We start from the raw sequence: 20,432 nt of genomic DNA, 5'->3' as shown, positions 1-20,432 counted from the left end.
ATATTAAGATAAACAGCATATGACCTTGCAGGTGAGGCCCAGTCAGAATTTACTTCTGGTCAAGTAACCCATCACGTTCAAAAGGTCCCTGAATAAGGGTTGTTTAAGGATGTTGAACGAAACACCCATGTTTCCAGAGGTGAATTATTCAAACCCCAAAGAATCCCTCTCGACACATGGCTTTGATGCTCCCCCACTACTTCTGCTCGTGGTCAGAGATGCACATATCGTCAGCCACTAAGGGACATGGTCAAACAACTGACAGGCAAATCTGTGGTATTGAGCAGAATATTTGCTGTAGCCCATCTTTTATACCAAGACAAAGCAATGTACATGATACCACTTCCAATCAGTTAAGATCAGAAGCCATGAGAGCCACTGCCTGGTACTGCATCGGGGCATTATTATTATTATTATTATTATTATTATTATTACTACTATTATTGACTTTTAACATTGTACAAGGTCACACATATTTTCTTTTTATTTAAGAGAGACAGGAAGTATACAGTGTTGATTATGGCAACCCAATATTGACTAGTACTTATAATAAATAATGTTATTTAAATTCTGTATGAGATGGTAGAAATTTTAGTCAGTAGATTGTAAATCTATTTATAAGTGTTTTGCTTTCTCATGGTTTTATATTTTAATTAAAAGGTAAAGCTGACATCCTCCAAGATTTGAGCTCAGAATGTAAATAGCAGTAAGTAAACACCACAAGGCATTTTATCACTGCTCTAATGATTTTTCCAATCTTCCACCCCTTCATTATCATTAAAATTACCAACTACAAAGGCGGTGAGCTGGCAGAATCATTAGCACGCCAGGCGAAATACTTAGCAGTATTTCGTCTGCGTTACGTTCTGAGTTCAAATTCCGCCAAGGTCAACTTTGCCTTTCATCCTTTCGGGGTCAATAAATTAAGTACCAGTTATGCACTGGGGTCGATGTAATTGACTTAATCCATTTGTCTGTCCTTGTTTGTCCTCTCTGTGTTTAGCCCCTTGTGGGTAATAAAGAAATAAGTATTTCGTCTGTCTTTATGTTCTGAGTTCAAATTCCATGAAAGCCAACTTTACTTTTCATCCTTTCAGGGCCAATGGAATAAGTACCAGTTAAAACTGAGGTTAATGCAATCACCTTACCCTTCCCACCAAACTTAGAAGCCTTGTGCCAAAATCTGAAATCAATATTAACAACTGCAATCTTAAATGAATATCTCATGTCAAAATTAGTTCACTTGATCTACAGCGTATCTTTATATTTATTTTCATTAAGACAAATTCCGTCTTCGGTTTTATATTATTTACTAAAGCCAAACATCTGAATGTCATTGAAACAATGTAAACCTCTTCTAAAGACAGCAGTACCGATCAAAGGAATGGTGATTAGTGTCAACAAGAGGATATAGTAATCAAACGTAGACATTTTAAGTGAAGGTTACATGAACTTACGATGGCCTTTCTAACAGGTACACATTATATTTACACCTCTAAATGGACACAGCAAATACAAGATTGGAACACTGACTTACTAAACTGCATAATGTTGACAAACTGGTGTTTTCAAGACGGCTACTTAAGAATGAACTGTCTGGAATCAAATAACGTAATAAAATTCTTAGCATTTACAAATAATGCCTTGAATTAAAATTAAAAAAATTCATCACACCATCATCAATTAATGTCCACTTTTCCATGCTTGCATGAGTCGGATGGAATTTGTTGAGGCAGGTTTTCCACAGCTGGATGCGCTTCCTGTCACTAACCCTCCCCTGTTTTCAAGCAAGGTAATAATTGTCACATGGTCGGACATGTATTCCATGGAATAATGAGGAAACATCACTTGTATGAAGATGATACTAATTTACAACCATCATATAATGCCAAGACAAGAGTATACACACACACACACACACACACGTCAACAGCATTGCCATCATTGTTTTAAGATCCATTTTCCACTAACTTGCATACACACATACACGCACACACACATACACACACACACATGCATGTGCACACACAAACAGACCTTGCTTCTCTCAGTTTCTGTCAACCAAACAGCTTACAAGGTTCTCGTCAGCTCAGGATTATAGTAGAAGACATTTGCCCAAGGTGCCCTGCAGTGAGACAGAACCAGAGACCACATATTTGGGAAGCAATCTTCTTAAACAAACAACCATACCTGCCCCTAATGTCATATCGACATACAATAAAAGGATTATACTCTTTTACTCTTTTACTTGTTTCCGTCATTTGACGGTAGCCATGCTGGAGCACCGCCTTTAATTGAGCAAATTGACCCCAGGACTTATTCTTTGTAAGCCTAGTACTTATTCTATCAGTCTCTTTTGCTGAACTGCTAAGTTATGGGGACATAAACACACCAGCATCAGTTGTCAAGCGATGTTGGAGGGACAAACACAGACATACAAACATATACACCACATACACACACACACACATATATACATATATACAACGGGCTTGTTTCAGTTTCTGTCTACCAAATCCACACACAAGGCTTTGGTCAGCCCGAGGTTATAGTAGAAGACACTTGTCCAAGGTGCCACACAATGGGACTGAACCCAGAAACATATGGTTTGTAAGCAAGCTACTTACCACACAGCCACTCTTATTTATTGATGTTTAGTCCCAGGTCAGCTTTGGTCAAGCAGGCCTAAGATCAAAAACATTTCAACCATGACCACCCAGGTCTTTTCGGGCATAATTTCTCTCCACCAATCATTCTGGAACCAACCTGCTGAAGACCACCACTGGTTTTATTTTATAAACTCCCTGTTTTAGAATTATTTAAGTTAAAAGTTTTTATCAAAATTCCATGTTAAATTATATTCCAAACATTACTCTTTACTCTTTTACTTGTTTCAGTCATTTGACTGTGGCCATGCTGGAGCACTGCATTTAGTCAAGCAAATCGAACCCAGGACTTATTCTTTGTGAGCCTAGTACTTATTCTATCAGTCTCTATTGCCAAACCGCTAAGTTACGGGGACGTGACGCACCAGCATCAGTTGTCAAGCGATGTTGGGGGGGAAAAACACAGACACACAAACATATACACACACACACATACATATATATATACATATATACAACAGCCTTCTTTCAGTTTCTGTCTACCAAATCCACTCACAAGGCTTTGGTCGGCCCGAGGCTATAGTAGAAAAGTGGGAGTGAACCCAGAACCATGTGGTTGGTAAGCAAGCTACTTACCACACAGCCACTCCTACGCCTCCTACATTAGTTTAATAAAGATAATTATTTTACTAAATTCTTCATTATTTCCAACATTAATTGAAAGAAAAGCAATGTGTTTTCATAAGAATATGGTGATGAAAATATTGATGTGTTAAAGTGTGATTTGGCCAAGAAACCCAGTACAAACTCCTTCATTGATAAACTCATATGCATTTATAAGCCGGAGGTTCTTTGTAAGCTGTGTTTAAAAGTAAAACTTGTAAGGTGAAGCGGAAGACTCGGAAAAAATGAAAAGTACGAAAAATATGCATAAAATTTTCAGACAAGTGGAAATAAATATATAAATAATGTTGAAATGTGGAACAAAACACACACACACACACACACACATGCACATACGTACACATGTACATAATAATGAGTAGTGGTTATTGATATGGATGGAAGCACTCCGTCGGTTACGACGATGAGGGTTCCGGTTGATCCAAATCAACGGAACAGCCTGCTCGTGAAATTAACGTGTAAGTGGCTGAGCACTCCACAGACACGTGCACCCTTAACGTAGTTCTCGGGGATATTCAGCGTGACACAGAGAGTGACAAGGCCGGCCCCTTGAAATACAGGTACAACAGAAACAGGAAGTAAGAGTGAGAGAAAGTTGTAGTGAAAGAGTACAGCAGGGATCACCACCATCCCCTGCCGGAGCCTTGTGGAGCTTTTAGGTGTTTTCGCTCAATAAACACTCACAAACGCCCGGCCTGGGAATCGAAACCGCGATCTTATGACCGCGAGTTCCCTGCCCTAACCACTGGGCCATTGCGCCTCCACTAGGTTATTGACAAGGGAAATAAAGGTTGGCAGTCATGTAAAAGTTTAATCAAAAATGATTATGGTTGATCCACAAAACTAATATTTACTAGAGAAATAGCTAAACCAGAAAGTAATGTTAGGAGAATTGAAAACCTTTTCATTCATATTTGTGTCAATATATATGTAGAGGGAGAGAAGAGAGAGAGAGAGAGAGTTGTTTATGGTAATATAGAGATTTGAATGGAAAGAATACTATTTAATAGCATGAATATTCTCTCATGACATAGGCGTTTATGGGGATGAAATAGTGCAGGTAAATAGGTTATAAATAATTTGTAGAAATGGGAAATTCCACAGTAATAAAAGAAAAACATTTGTATTTTTTTCTTTTTTTCATATACTTTATCAGCAAGAGGAAACTAGTTATATCCATTATGTCAAATAATTAGCCATAAAACATTCAATCTGAGCACAATTCTATTTCACATTAGAAAAAAAGATCAAACATATTACTTTCTTTTGTTTATTTATCTATTTATTTATTTGTTTGTTTGTTTATTTGTTTGTATATGCAATTTCATTAGGACTTTCCTGAAATCACATCAAAGATTGTCAATAGAAAATTTATTTCTCCGGAACTTTCCTTTTGTTATAAGTTAAAATAAGAACATTGCAGTAAAATGTTTTTATTTCTGGGTCCTTTTGTTACCATATTTCTGTTAAAATATACTGCTTTTTTACCCTCCAATTGATATTATAAATAACAAAAACATTGCCAAATAACTTTCTCGTTATTAAGGTGGAGTTTGGAATATAAATTAACAGGAAATTTTTGAAGAGTGGTTTTGATTTAAATCACTTTCAAACAGGAAGTTTGTATCATAGAATCAAGGACCACCACCATCAATTCACCATAGAGAAAGTTCACCACAAGGAAAGCTTACTGAGAAAATATATCCATAGTATCTCACCATTCTTCTTCCTACCTTTAACCCTCCAACGCGGAGTATAGGCCACTTATAATTGAATTCCATGCTGCATAATTTTTCGCTTCTGTACTTATACTCTGCCATGAATGTCCCCCTTTCTCTAGTTCCTTTTGTGTTGATCTACGCCACGAGTTCTTAGGCCTACCTCTCTTTCTATATCCATTCGGTTTCCACTGTAAAGCACTTTTCGCTACATTTGGTGTGTCTTTTCTAATTGTGCTACCAATCCACTTCCACTTTTTCTTAAATATTTGCTCCCTAATCGAAACTTGATTTGTTCTTTGCCATAGCTCCATATTGCTTGTGTGTTCGGGTCATCTAATTTTGAGTATACTACGCAAGCATCTGTTGATGAATGATTGTATTTGCTTATTTGACTTAACTGTTGTTCGCCATGTCTCAGCCCCATACAATAACACCGCTTTTACGTTAGTATTAAAAATTCTTATTTTGTTCTTTATTGAAATTACACTTGCGCTCCATATTTTTTTCAACAGGTGAAAAGCGGTCCTTGCCTTACTTATTCTTGTCTTAATATCCTCATCATCGCTGCCAATAAACGTTATCTTACTACCTAAATACGTTAACTCGGCTACATCCTTTAGTTCACCGGTTTCTAGTTTAATACGTTCGCTGCTTTCTTCATTCTCACCATTAATAGTTAAAAACTATTTTTGGGGGGAAAAAAATGGAAAGAAAAATTAAAGTTGAAAAATTACATCAAAAAATTCATATACTCTTTTACTTGTTTCAGTCATTTGACTACGGCCATGATGGAGCACCGCCTTTAGTCGAGCAAATCGACCCCGGGACTTATTCTTTGTAAGCCCAGTACTTATTCTATCGGTCTCTTTTGCCGAACTGCTAAGTGACGGGGACGTAAACACACCAACATCGGTTGCCAAGCAATGCTAGGGGGACAAACACAGACACACAAACACATACATACATATATATATCTATATATACATATATACGACAGGCTTCTTTCAGTTTCCGTCTACCAAATCCATTCACAAGGCATTGGTTGACCCGGGGCTATAGCAGAAGACACTTGCCCAAGATGCCACGCAGTGGGACTGAACCCGGAACCATGTGGTTGGTTAGCAAGCTACTTACCACACATGATGAATTGATGACACTGCACTTACCAAACATGGGACAGTTTTAGGTGAGTTGGTACCAATAGGGTTGGCTATAAATTTTCTTCAGTTACAAGTTAAATATGAGCAATTCAGCAAAATATTTTTACTTCTTAATCCTTTTGTTATTATATTTCAGTTAAAATACACTGCCTTTCTTTCAATTAATTATGAAAATAATGAAGTATTTATTAAAATAACTATGTTGTCATTAAGCTGTTACTTGGAACATTGATAAACATAGAATTTTAATGAAAGAAGGTTTTTATTTAGATCATTTTAAAAGAGGAAATTTGTATTGTAGAATCAAAGGAAGTCTTAGGTGGGTTGATATCAAAAGTATTCAAGCAGGAAGTTTAGATCATAGAATCAGGGACAATCAGAGGCAGGTTGATATCAAAAGGGTTAAACAACAACTTTTCTTTAGTCATAAGTTAAATAAGAGTGTTCAGCAAAGCCTTTGTACTTCTTAAGTCAACCATGAAATTTCCATATCGACAACAATGGAAAATATGGAAAGCATTAAGTTATGCAAATTCACTTCCCTTGCATCAAGGGTGGCCTACACAGAATACATTTTATGTGTTTGCTCAGTTGATAAAAATAATTTGGGATGCCTTTGCAAATTTTATCCGTCATCATCATCATCATCATCATTGTTTTCATGTCCACTTTTCAATGACTGCATGGAAATTGTTGAAGTTGATTTCCTATGGTCAAGTGTTCTTCCTGTCATCAATCCCCACCTGTTTCAAGCAAAGTAATATTTCCCCTTGGTTGGATATATTTATCACAGAAGACTGGAAATGAATGACACTGCTTATATGACAGTGGGATTCATTTACAACTTATCACATAACGTCAAGGAAAGAACACAGAAACACACTCACACATACTCATTCTCTAAGGATTTTTTCTTCCTTTTTTGTTCTTGATTGTCAAGACAACTTTACAAAGATATTTACATTTGTGGAACAATTGCAAAAGAAATTATTAAGATGATGAGGATGATGAAAAAAACTAACAATTTGTTCATTATATTATTTTACTTGTTTCCATCATTAGACTACAGCCACGCTGGAGCACCACCTTGAGCAAATTGACTCCAGGACTTATTTCTTCAGCCTAGTACTTATTCTATCACTTTCTTTAGCTGAACTGCTAAGTTATGGGGATGTAGGCACATCAACACTGGTTGTCAAATGGTGATGGGGAACAAATACACACACAAAAACACAAGCTTAGTTATATACATACATACATACATACATACATACATATGTACATGTATACATATATACAATATATACACATGCATATACAAATTTCCCTTTGTATAAGGGTCATTTTTCATAGCATTTTTCCGATGGCCAGATAACTGAAGATGGTGGCATGGATTTCCACCTCGGCATCTGAAACTCGGAGTTTTACCTTGGCTACCGAATAATTGTCACATATTATTTTACAGATAAATTCTTCTATTTACATAATATTGAGGTCTCTTTCTTTCTTTTGTCATCTTACCGTTTTTATCAATATATATCATCATCATCATCATTTAGCGTCCGTTCTCCATGCTAGCATGGGTTGGACGGTTCAACTGGGGTCTGTGAAGCTGGAAGGCTTCATCAGGCCCAGTCAGATCTGGCAGTGTTTCTACGGCTGGATGCCCTTCCTAACGCCAACCACTCCGTGAGTGTAGTGGGTGCTTTTTACGTGCCACCCGTATATATATATATAATATATATATATAATATATATATATATATATATATATAGACACACACACACACACGAGTGAGTGGACAAGCAAAAGAAAAGGGCACTCATCACATTTAACACCTGGTCAGGTACCCTCATCAAATAATATTTATTCAACTGATATGAGTAATACAAATTGTGGTAATACAGGTGGGAAAAGTATTTCTTAACTCATCTCAGTGTTTATGATGATACTAAATTAATGTTGACCATTACACAAATACTTTAATTTTAAAAGATGCATTAATTAAGATGTGTCAATCAAAGACAACACTCCCATTGCTAATGTAATCAATGGACAATATTACAAACCTTATGTTAATTAAAAAAGGTGTGTTCTATTTACATTTTTCATATTTTTGATGCAGATCAAATACTGAACTGGCGACAGACCTCTTTATATAACTAAATACATTATATATAATTATTTCGTTTTAGATATACAAACACAAATTGCTTTGCTGTGAAGTCTTAACTCAACCCTGACTAAGCAGATTTGTGATCAAAGGCCTTCAAACTATGTGTGTTCCACCTTTTTCTAGAGGATATCTTTGAATGCATTATCTGATGTATCCTCTCTTTATTTAACATAGTGGAGTGCAGGTGTGAGTGTGTGCCTGAGATTTTGGCTTTGCAATCCAATGGCTTTGGGTTCAGCCCCACTGCATGGTACCTTATGCAACTCTCTTCTGTTACAGTTCCGAACTGGTGAAAGTTTTCTGAGTATATGGAAGGTAAAAAAAAAGGTGTGTTATGTGTTGTCTTGACTGTGCATGGTAGCTGTAAGCAAGCATTACCATCATACAAGTGGTGCCCTTCGTTTCCAATCTTTGAAGAAAGCATATCCAGCCAGGCAGTGACCATTACCTTACTTGGAAGTGAGGGTTGGCAACATAAAATTCATCCATCCCTAGAAAATCTGCCTCAATGAAGTCCATCTGACCCATGCAAATATGGAAAAGAGGACAGTAAAGCAATGATAATGATTTGTGGAAGACTTGGCTTATCTAAAAGAAATCTATGACAAAAGGCAATCCAGCTGTGACCATCTTATTTAATTCTTTTTGTACTCCTTGCATTGTAATGTCTAATGCAGGATGCAGGCTTTTGGAGTTATGTACAATAATGTTATGTATCCTTTTCTTATTTAACATGATAGGGTGTGATCTGTGAGAGATTTTACTATTATTTCTAGTATATTGGCTGACCACATTAAGGTTCCCTTGTTGGTGTGAGTGAATACTTCATTCACAATACTTATTCATTGAACAAGTTAATGTCATCACACAAAATTACAACTTACGTTTCTCTGGCTTCCTCCAACGTGAAACAGAGAAAGTATTTAACATTTAACTAAATGACCTTTTAATTAGATATTGGTCATGATGCTTAAATAGTGATTAAATGAAGATATAAAATAAAAATCACACACAAACACACAAGAATTAAAAATATCTAAAATAAAAAGAAAAGAAAAAAAGAAAAGAAAAAAAACTAAATCTTCAGACATAGCTGTGTGGTTAAGAAACTTGCTTCCCAACCAAGTGTTTCGAGGTTCAATCCTATTGCATAGCACCTTAAGCCTACATAGTCTTGTGAGACGATTTGATAGAAAAAAGGCTGTTGCATATATATATATATATATATATATATATAACGGAAAGCTTTATGAAAATAAACAAAAGACGAAGGCAGGTGGAATACAAACAAACAATTGTATTAGTATGGCGCTCAGGAATATAAATAAAACAAGTCTTTTACGTTTCGAGCCTACGCTCTTCAACAGAAAGATACACAGAAAAGAAACACGGAAAGAAACAAGGAGAGAAAAAATGCGTGCAGAAGCTAGTGAATCAACATATATATATATAAGGTGAGATGGCAGAATTATTATATTCTGAGTTCAAATTCTACCAAGATCGACTTTGCTTTTCATCCTTTCATGATTGATGACATAGAGTTTGATGACAGAAATACCAGTTGTGCACTTAAGGCAGCAAGCTGGCAGAAACGCTAGCACGCCGGATGAAATGCTTAGTGGTATTTCGTCTGCTGCTACGTTCTGAGTTCAAATTCCACCGAGGTCAATTTTGCCTTTCATCCTTTTGGGGGTCGATAAATTAAGTACCAGTTATGCACTGGGGTTGATGTTATCAACTTAATCCGTGTGTCTGTCCTTGTTTGTCCCCTCTATGTTTAGCCCCTTGTGGGCAATAAAGAAATAAGAAATACCTGTTGTGCACTGGGATCGATGTCATCAACTAGCCTCCTACCACAAAATATCAGGCTTTGTGCCTTTAGTAGAAAGAATATAAATGTTTGTGTGTGTGTCCAATATCACATGATGTATATAAAATGAGCATCTCTATCATACAAGCCACGCTGTTCTTTCCCAGTCTTCTATGAAAAACATTTGGCTAAGTGGAAATATTACCTTACTTGGAAACAGGTCAGGGTTGGTAACAGAAAAGGAATTCAGCTGTAGAAAATATGCCTCAACAAATTCTGTCTCATCCATACAAACATGGAAAAGTGGACATTAAAACAATGACGATGATGATGATGGTTGTCGTTGTTGTCGTCATTGTCCTGTAATCCTTAACTCCCAAATTTCCTATGACGGCTTGCTTTCTTTTTAAAAGACCAATCCCAAAATTATAAGGAGTTTTTAACAGCTTTTAGTTTTTGTTTTAAAGTAAAAATGTTATTGTTTTCTTCATTTAATAACAAATTATATATATATTCATATAATTAGTTGTTTTACTTTTTTCACTCCCTCTCTCTCACTCTATCTGTGTGTGTGTGAGAGAGAGAGAGAGAGGGGGAGAGAGAGAGAGAGAGCGATCCTAATTGTGTACTTTGGAAAATAGACAACCTCAACTGGGGCTGAAATATTTAACAAAATGTTTGAAAAAGAATCATTTTTTTGTGAAAAAAAAATTTACAATCTTCCAATGTAGTAAATTTTGTTAAACACTTTCATATTTCCATTCCCCCCCTCCTCCACATTCTCATGCAGGGAGTTTGAAATTCTTTTCAAACGAAGTCTTTATATACTTTTATTATTATGGAACAATGTTGTTTAATTTCTCATGGGTCATTAAAGAAGATTGCAGCTGACTACCACAGACAACCTTGAAAGGACAGGAGCAAACAAAAGGAAATGCCACGCCATATATAGACATGTGTGTGTGTGTGTGTGGTGTGTGTGTGTGTGTGTGTTTATACTTTTCAATAGAAATGACAGTACAGTATTTTAGTCAATTAGTTAAAAACTAGGAAATCAGTCTACTAGTGTATCTACGAAGTAGAAATTTGTTCATAAGTAGAATATCTGGTAAAATGAAAACAAACACACAGTAAACATTTCTCCTTGAATTTTTCAAATTTTTCTTTACTTTGATTCAGATAAATACTGACTTATATACACATCAAAGTAGCTATGAAATTTAATTACTATTGTAAGAAGTATTGGTCTGTACTTTCCCTCTAATAAATTCAGGGGAAATGAGATTACCACACACATATACAGGCACAAACTGAAACCCATTTTACCCAGCTCCATAGTTAACCTAATCAATTTACAAGCCAAGGAAGACTGTGGTCAAATGAGCTGCTAGAAAGAGCAACCAAATTCCTCAAACTACTGTACTGTACTGTCTTAAAACTGAAGGACATGATGGGTGTGGTGGACTCTACAGTCAATTTCAACAAATGAGCATCCAGTTGGGTAACATTCATTCTAGTGAAGAGTGAAGGATCTACTAATTTGGTCTCTTGTCTTTGTTGCGAGAGTGAAGACTGGACAGACAGAACGATGACAATGAAAGATGGACGATATTTTCTCTTGCTTTAGCTGTCAGGTAGCAGGAGAAATTTACCTGTGGAAAGCAGTTTTACCATATTACTTTGAAAACACCTCCCTATACTGCAAGAACCAGAAACACCTCAGTAGCATTTTTACCAAAAGAAAATTTTTCAGATTTTCTTAATTTTTTCACATATTTCATGAAATACTGTATGACTGTGATGCTTGTTTACATATCCACACACACAGACGTGTGGACACACGCACACGCACACACACACACACTTTCCAACCATGTGGTCTCTAGTTCAGTCCTATTTTGTGTCACCTTGGGCAAAAGTCTTCTGCTACAACTCCCAGGCTGACCAAAGCCTTGTGAGTGGATTTGGTAGATGGAAACTGAAAGAATCCCATCATGTGTGTGTGTGTACGTGCCCTTGTCTTGGCATCATGTGATGGTCGCAAACAAACATCATACAAACAATATTGTTCATTTCCAATCTTCTAAGAAAAGCATGCCTGACAATGGAAGAATATTACTCTGCTTGAAAAGAAATATATATATATATATATAAAGTTAATCCAAATATGAAAGCACAAAAAAACACAACGCAAGGACGTGGAACAAATATAGTATTATTGGACGCTCAGGAAAGAAGGAAAGAAGGAGGGTTTAACGTTTCGAGCGGAGCTCTTCGTCGGAAACATAGGAGAAGGGAAGATCCAGAGAAGGGAAGACAGAGGAAAAAAAAATCGCCAACGGTACACATGCGGTCACATATATATATATATATGTATATATATGTATATATATATATACACACACACACACACACACACACACACACAGGCAAAATTTCTTAATCGGAAAGCTGTAAAATTCTTAATCAGACAGCTGTGCCTGGGCTTAGACATTTGGTATATTTAGAAGTATTATCTTACTTTCTACATGTAGCATGGTAATATTTCACATTAATACAGTGAATCTGTCTGAGAGAGAGCTTAAACATATTGTAATCTGAGCACATCATCACATAATGTTTTCTTCCTGAGAGCAGCTTTATTAGACAGATAACATTTTCAATGATAAAAACTAAAACTAGACTTATTGTTGAGTTATGCTTAAATAAAGTGTTTTTGCTTCAGCTAATTTTGAAATTAATGAAGAAGTTGATAAAATAATACAGTCGTTTATTTAAAATCTGGAGCATAAATTAACAGGAAGTTTTGAGGAAAGTCTTTAATAAAAATCAATTTAAGCCTGAAGTTTTGTATCAAAATCAGGGGCAGTCTCAGGTAGGTTAATATCAAAAGGAATAACCTTTTAGCATTCAGATTATTCTGTCAAATATATCATCATCATCATCATCGTTTAACGTCCATTTTCCATGCTAGCACGGGTTGGACGGTTTGAACGGGGTCTGGGAAGCCAAGAGGCTGCACCAGGCTCCAGTCTGATGTGGCAGTGCTTCTACAGCTGGATGCCCTTCGTAACGCCAACCACTCCATGAGTGTAGTGGGTGCTTTTTACGTGCCACCAGCACAGGTGCCAGGGGAGGCTGGCAGCAGCCACGATCAGTTGGTGCTTTTTACGTGCCACTGGCACAGAAACCAGTCAAGATGGCGCTGGTATCAGCCATGTTCAAATGGTGCTTTTTACGTGCCACCGGCACAGGTATCACGATTACAATTTCCATTTGATATTTATTTCGATGTTGATGTACTTGACTCAATAGGTCTCCTCAAGCACAGCAGGTCATGTGCCACCAGCACGGTTATTTATTCACAATGTATTCAATTACTCATGCACTATCTCATGGCTTTGAGATTTCGATTGTATGACAGTTTATTATTATAATGATGTCATAAGGTAGGTGTGAGAAGCCAGAGCTGATCGATTTGAACGTTAATCATGTAGAATAATTGGCGTGGTTTAAATGCTAAACGGTTAAATTCATTAACTCATGGCTAAAGTAACAATACTTTCTCCTGCTAGCTAACAGCTAAAGCAAGGATTATGGTAGCATTCATCAGCTTAAACATGGAGACCATCCAGAAGAGTTGCAGGAGATTCCAAAATCGTCTGGAGGATGTGGTTGAAGCCAAGCGCGATTTTATTGAATAAATTTACTCATTAGTATTTCAAGATATTTTTATGTAATTTTGGTAAATATATCTATTAATAAGAGATGTCAGTGTTATTTTCATGTTTGTGTAATTTAAACAACAGTTTATTCATCATGCCCTCTCTCTCTCTCTCTCTCTCTCTCTCTCTCTCTGTCTCTGTGCGTGCATGCGTGCGTGCTTGCATGCGTGCGTGTGTGTGTTTCTGTGTTTGTCCCCTTCACAGCTTGACAACCAGTGTTGTCAACCAGCTAACAGCTAAGGCAAGAGAAAGTATTGTCCATCTTCTGTTTTCTTCATTCCATCTTTCCAATCTTCCTCACTCTCACAACAAAGGCAAGAAACCAAAATATTAGATCCTTCACTCTTCCAAACTCTTCAATAAATTCTTCTAAGAACTAACTAATGCTGACACAGTCATCAGTTCCCCGAGATTCCAAATTTCCCCCCTATATTAGTTATGGCCCAATTAACACAGTCAAAATAATTGGATGTTTTATACTGAGAGTCAGCAATTAGCTATATTTGAAAATCTCAGCAAATGATACACCTGTATCCTAGTAATTACCAATTTTTGGTGCCATCCTATCAGGTGTATATGTACATGCAATCTTATATTCTTTTATTCTTTGATTTGTTTCAGTCATTTGACTGCAGTCATGCTGGAACATTGCCTTGAAAGGTTTTAGTTGAAGAAATAGACCCCAGGACATATTTTTTAAGTCTAGTACTTATTCTATTGGTCTCTTTTGCCAAACCGCTAAGTTACTGGACATAAACACACAAACACTGGTTGTCAAGCTATGAAGGGGACAAACACAGAAACAAAAATACACACACACACACACACACACACATTATATGTACCCTGTACATATAATATGTATATATATATACATATGACAGGTTTCTTTCAGTTTTCATCTACCAAATCCATTTACAATGCTTTGGTCAGCCTTTGGCTATAGTAGAAGATGCCCAAGATGCCATGCAGTGGGACTGAACCTGGAACCATGTGGTTGGGAAGCAAGCTTCTTACCACACAGCCATTTCCACTGAATATCTTTGTAGGTCTTTTTTTATATGTTGAGAAATATTCTGGCCAGCTTGAAGCCGACCAATTTTACTAAAAGTAAAACACCTGATACAATATCTGGATTGGTGTTGCTGCCGCTACATAACTGGATTGTGGTTTCGATTCCTGGACTGGGCGATGTGTTGTGTTCTTGAGCAAAACACTTCATTTCACTCCAGTCCGCTCAGCTGGCAAAAATGAGTAACGCTGCAATGGACTGGTGTCCCGTCCAGCTGGGGAACACATACGCCATAGAAACTGGGAAACCGGACCCATGAGCCTGGCTAGGCTTTAAAAGGGCACATGTGGAAGCACATGGCCTAGTGGTTAGAGCAGCAGACTCACAGTCGAGGGATCGTGGGTTTGAATCTCAAACCGGGTGATGTGTTTGTTTATGAGCGAAACACCTAAGCTCCACGCAGCTTTGGCAGAAGGTAATGGCGAACTTCTGCTGACTCTTTCGCCACAACTTTCTCTCACTCTTTCCTTCTGCATCTTGCAGCTCACCTGCGACGGACTGGCGTCCCGTCCAGGTGGGGACCCTATATGCCAAGGAAACTGGGAAACCGGCCCTATGAGCCAGGCATGGCTCGAGAAGGAACAAACAAAACAAATCAAGGCAAGGAAGCACAAACATACACACGTATATACATGCACACAATGGATGTCTTTCAGTTTCTGTTTACTAAATCCACACACAAGACTTTGGTCAGTCTGAGGCTATAGCGGAAGACACTTGCCAAAGATGCCACACAGTGGGACTGAACCCAATACCTATTTCTTTACTACCCACAAGGGGTTAAACACAGAGAGGACAAACAAGGACAGACACACGGATTAAGTTGATTATATCGATCTCAGTGCGTAACTGGTACTTATTTAATCGACCCCGAAAGGATGAAAGGCAAAGTCAACCTCAGCAGAATTTGAACTGAGAACGTAACGGCAGACGAAATACGGCTAGGCATTTCGCCCGGCGTGCTAACGTATCTGCCAGCTCGCCGCCTTTTTGACTGAACCCAATACCATGTGGTTGGGAAGCAAAATTCTTAACCACACAGCAATGCTTGTACCTACACTACAGTGTGAAAAATATATAACATTTCTGAACCTTATATAATGTTTATTTGATAAACCTGTTTATCAGTTATTTAGAAAATAAAACCACATAATATCTTACTTAAATAGACAATAAATTATACAGTTGATAAGCTATAATGACAACAGCTTATGAGTTATACTGTTTAATTAACAGTGTTCCAGATGAACAAGTGGACGGAAAGTAACTCAATACAGAAGTTAATGTGGTCGTAAATTAAACATAAATATACAGTATGAATCTCAGGAAATAATGAATAAAGAGATATGAATACAAATTATTAGGTATTTCAACTATCAATTATTCATCTCGATGAATTTGTCAAAATGTTTGCTAAATAACAATCTAATCTATTGCCACTTGATAATGCTTAGTTTTTGTCCCCTTATATATATATATACTCTTTTACTCTTTTACTTGTTTCAGTCATTTGACTGCGGCCATGCTGGAGCACCGCCTTTAGTCGAGCAAATCGACCCCGGGACTTATTCTTTGTAAGCCCAGTACTTATTCTATCGGTCTCTTTTGCCGAAACGCTAAGTGACGGGGACGTAAACACACCAGCATCGGTTGTCAAGCAATGCTAGGGGGACAAACACAGACACACAAACATATATATACACACATATATATATATATACATATATACGACAGGCTTCTTTCAGTTTTCGTCTACCAAATCCACTCACAAGGCATTGGTCGGCCCGGGGCTATAGCAGAAGACACTTGCCCAAGATGCCACGCAGTGGGACTGAACCCGGAACCATGTGGTTGGTTAGCAAGCTACTTACCACACAGCCACTATTTTGTTGAAGTATGCATGTATGTATGTATGTATGTACGTACACACACACGTAAGTCTTCAACAGAGTCCCCTTCTACATTATAAGTTATGAATGCTGGGACTATCAATAACTCTAGTCTATCCTTGCCTGTTGTCATCGTTAGCAGCAACAGCAGTAGCATCATCATCATCATCATTTTAACGAGAGTACATTAGAAAACAGACGTTAAATAGTGATGGTGATGATGATGATGTGTGAGTGTGAGTGTGTGTCTGTGTACGTGTGACTCTGTGAGCATGTGTGTGTGTGTCTGTGCATATGCATGACTCCGTGTGTGTGTGTGTGTGTGTGCATGTGTGTGAGAGGCTGTATGTGTGTGTGTGTGTGCATGTGAGAGACTGTATATGTATGTGTGAGAGACTGTATGTGTGTGTGTGTGTGAGAGAGACTGTGTATGTGTGTGTGACTGTGTGTGTGTGTGTGTGTTTCACTCTGTGAGTGTGTGTGTGTGATGATGATATGTGAGTGTGTGTCTGTGCATGTGTGACTGTCTGTGTGTGTCCGTGCATGTGTGTGTGACTGTGTGTGTGTGTGTGACTGTGTGTGTGTGTGTGTGTGTGACTGTGTGTGTGTGTGTGTGTGTGTGTGTGTGTGTGTGTGTGTTTGTGTATGCGCTTCCGTGTCTTGACATCAAGTAACAAGAGTTGTAAACATGATAGGAAAAGTGTCATTTCATTTCCCAATCTTCTGTAAAAACATATCTAGCCAAGGAGAAATATTACCTTATATGGAAACAGGTGAGAATTGATTACAAGAAGAGCATCCAACCATTAAAAAGTTTGTCTCAAAGAATTCTATCAAGTCGTGCAAGCTTATAAAGTAGGCTCTAACCCTTTCGCAGTCAGATTACTCTGTCAAATGTAAAGCCAATTAATTCACACTGTTTTGAATTAATCATGTATTATCTTGAAGCTTTGAGATTTCAATGGTGTATTTGTTTAGTTTTAGAATGACATTGTAGGGTAGGTGTAAAAGGCCAAATCTTGCCAGTTTGAACATATAAGTGGTTGGAATATTTGAGCTAGACAAGGCCAGCTTAAACACTATAGGATTAAACAGAAAATATAAATATATACAAGTGCATGCAAAAAAGACCAAGGTTCTTACTGAGCCATCGGCTTACAACACAGATTCCCCAGATTTTGTGACTTCCATTCTACCCTCGGCTCTCTCAATGGAATGTCAGTCTACCACAAGATAACTCATTTTTGCCAGCTGAGTGCCAGCGAGCTGGCAGAATCGTTAGCACGCCAGGCGAAATTCTTAACGATATTTCGTCTGCCACTACATTCGGAGTTCAAATTCCACTGAGGTCGACATAGCCTTTCATCTTTCAGGGTTGATTAAATAAGTACCAGTTACGAACTGGGGTCGATGTAATCGACTTAATCAGTTTGTCTGTCCTTGTTTGTCCCCTCTGCGTTTAGCCCCTTGTGGGTAGTAAAGAAATAGATATTTCGTCTGCCGCTACATTGTGAGTTCAAATTCCACCGAGGTTGACTTAGCCTTTCATCCTTTCGGGGTCGATTAAATAAGTACCAGTTATGCACTGGGGTCAATATAATCATCTGAATCCCTTTGTTTGTCCCCTCTATGTTTAGCCTCTTGTGGGCAATAAAGAAATAAACCGAGTGGATTGGAGCAACACGGAATGAAGTGCTTTGCTCAAGAACACAATGCATTGCTTGGTCCAGAAATTAAAACCACAATCTTATGAACATCAATGTAAAAAAAGTGAAAGTAAAGACTCTCTTCAGTCATGAATGACCATGGGATTGCACAGAAAGTTGTGCCCTCCAAGGCAAAAGTCCAGGCAAGGTTGTTTATGGAAGACCAGCAGTTGCCCATGCATACCAGCATCCCCTCTCCATGCCACTGATGTTATCCAAGGGAAAGGCAAAGGGGCCGATACATTTTAGCATTAGTGATGTCATAACTCATTTTTGCCAGCTGAGTGAACTGGAGCAATGTGAAATAAAGTGTCTTGCTCAAGAACACATCTAACAGCCTGTTCCGGGAATCAAACTCACTTCCACATGATTGTGAGCCTGATGCTCTAACCACTGAGCCATGTGCCTTCACTGAACATTCTAACTACGAAGCCACATGCCTCCACATGTACATGCATACATACATGTATATATGTGCATACACACACACACACACACACACACACATATATATATATATATATAGAGAGAGAGAGAGAGAAAGAGAGAGAGGTTATGAGAGGTAACGGTATCAATAAGACCCAAAGTTGTCAGGTAATGCTGAGTAAGTGTTATGGACAGACTATAGTTAAACTCCAGATTCGGTGATTATGCGAATGAGGAATATATATATATATACATATATACGTATGCATGTACACACACAGATAAATATATACATATGCACATATATGTGTGAGTTTGTGTGTGTATGCACATATACTCTTTACTCTTTACTCTTTTACTTGTTTCAGTCATTTGACTGCGGCCATGCTGGAGCACCGCCTTTAATCGAGCAACTCGACCCCGGGACTTATTCTTTTGTAAGCCCAGTACTTATTCTATCGGTCTCTTTTTGCCGAACCGCTAAGTGACGGGGACATAAACACACCAGCATCGGTTGTCAAGCAATGCTACGGGGACAAACACACACACGCATATATATATATACATATATACGACAGGCTTCTTTCAGTTTCCGTCTACCAAACCCACTCACAAGGCTTTGGTCGGCCCAAGACTATAGTAGAAGACACTTGCCCAAGGTGCCACGCAGTGGGACAGAACCCGGAACCATGTGGTTGGTAAGCAAGCTACTTACCACACAGCCACTCCTGCGCCTATATATATATATATGTGCATATATGCATGTGAATATGTATGTGTATATACACACACACACACACACACACACAACACACACACAGTGATATGTACTTGAAACTTATCTTGCTGAGTGCTTTACATTACTCAACAGCAGTTGCAGACTATTCTGGAACTAAAGTGTAAACCCAAGGCAAATGAAATAATCTAATTCAATGCACCGATCAATCAAAAATACAGAGCTCATTAAATATTTAATTGCTTATCTCTGCTTCCCCATCGATTAACAAAAACCCATAAGTGCTGGTATTTTCGCTGTCTAAAAGCACCGTTAAAGAACTTTTGTACTACTAGTATAGAATGGTATCATACCATATATAGACTAAGATTCACAGCTAACAGACATCAGGATGCTAATGTAGTAGTAGCTAGGTATTTGAATGATCTCCCTTGCAAAAAAGATTATAGAGTAACCTCCCTTCCTAAGTTTCTCGAAGCGTCTGTGTCATGGGACCCGAGTCTTAATTATTCAAGAAGCTTAGCATTTCTCTTGGAAGTTTCTAGAATGTCTGGCGTTCCATTAATAAAAACAGCTTGCTAACCCTGTTCTTCGCTTCTAAGTCGATTAGATTCATGTCATTGCTATGTCAGTCTATTTCTCTATGTTACATGACTAAAAACCACAGCTTAGCTATTATTTCTACATTTTCTATCTCTGAACTTTCTTGCATAGATTACT

The 20,432-nt window shown here is 37.8% G+C and overlaps 1 protein-coding gene across 5 annotated transcripts in view; it reads right to left on the bottom strand.

Moving 5' to 3' along the window:
* The window catches only part of LOC115216453 (transient receptor potential cation channel subfamily M member 3), an 841,279-nt gene that overhangs the window by 737,867 nt on the left and 82,980 nt on the right, over window positions 1–20,432 (bottom strand). The window lies entirely within an intron of this gene.

Source organism: Octopus sinensis, linkage group LG10 (genome assembly GCF_006345805.1).
Source record: "Octopus sinensis linkage group LG10, ASM634580v1, whole genome shotgun sequence".
NCBI lineage: Eukaryota > Metazoa > Mollusca > Cephalopoda > Octopoda > Octopodidae > Octopus > Octopus sinensis.
The sequence above is the reverse complement of the archived record's forward strand: the minus strand, read 5'-3'. Positions and strand labels throughout refer to the sequence as shown.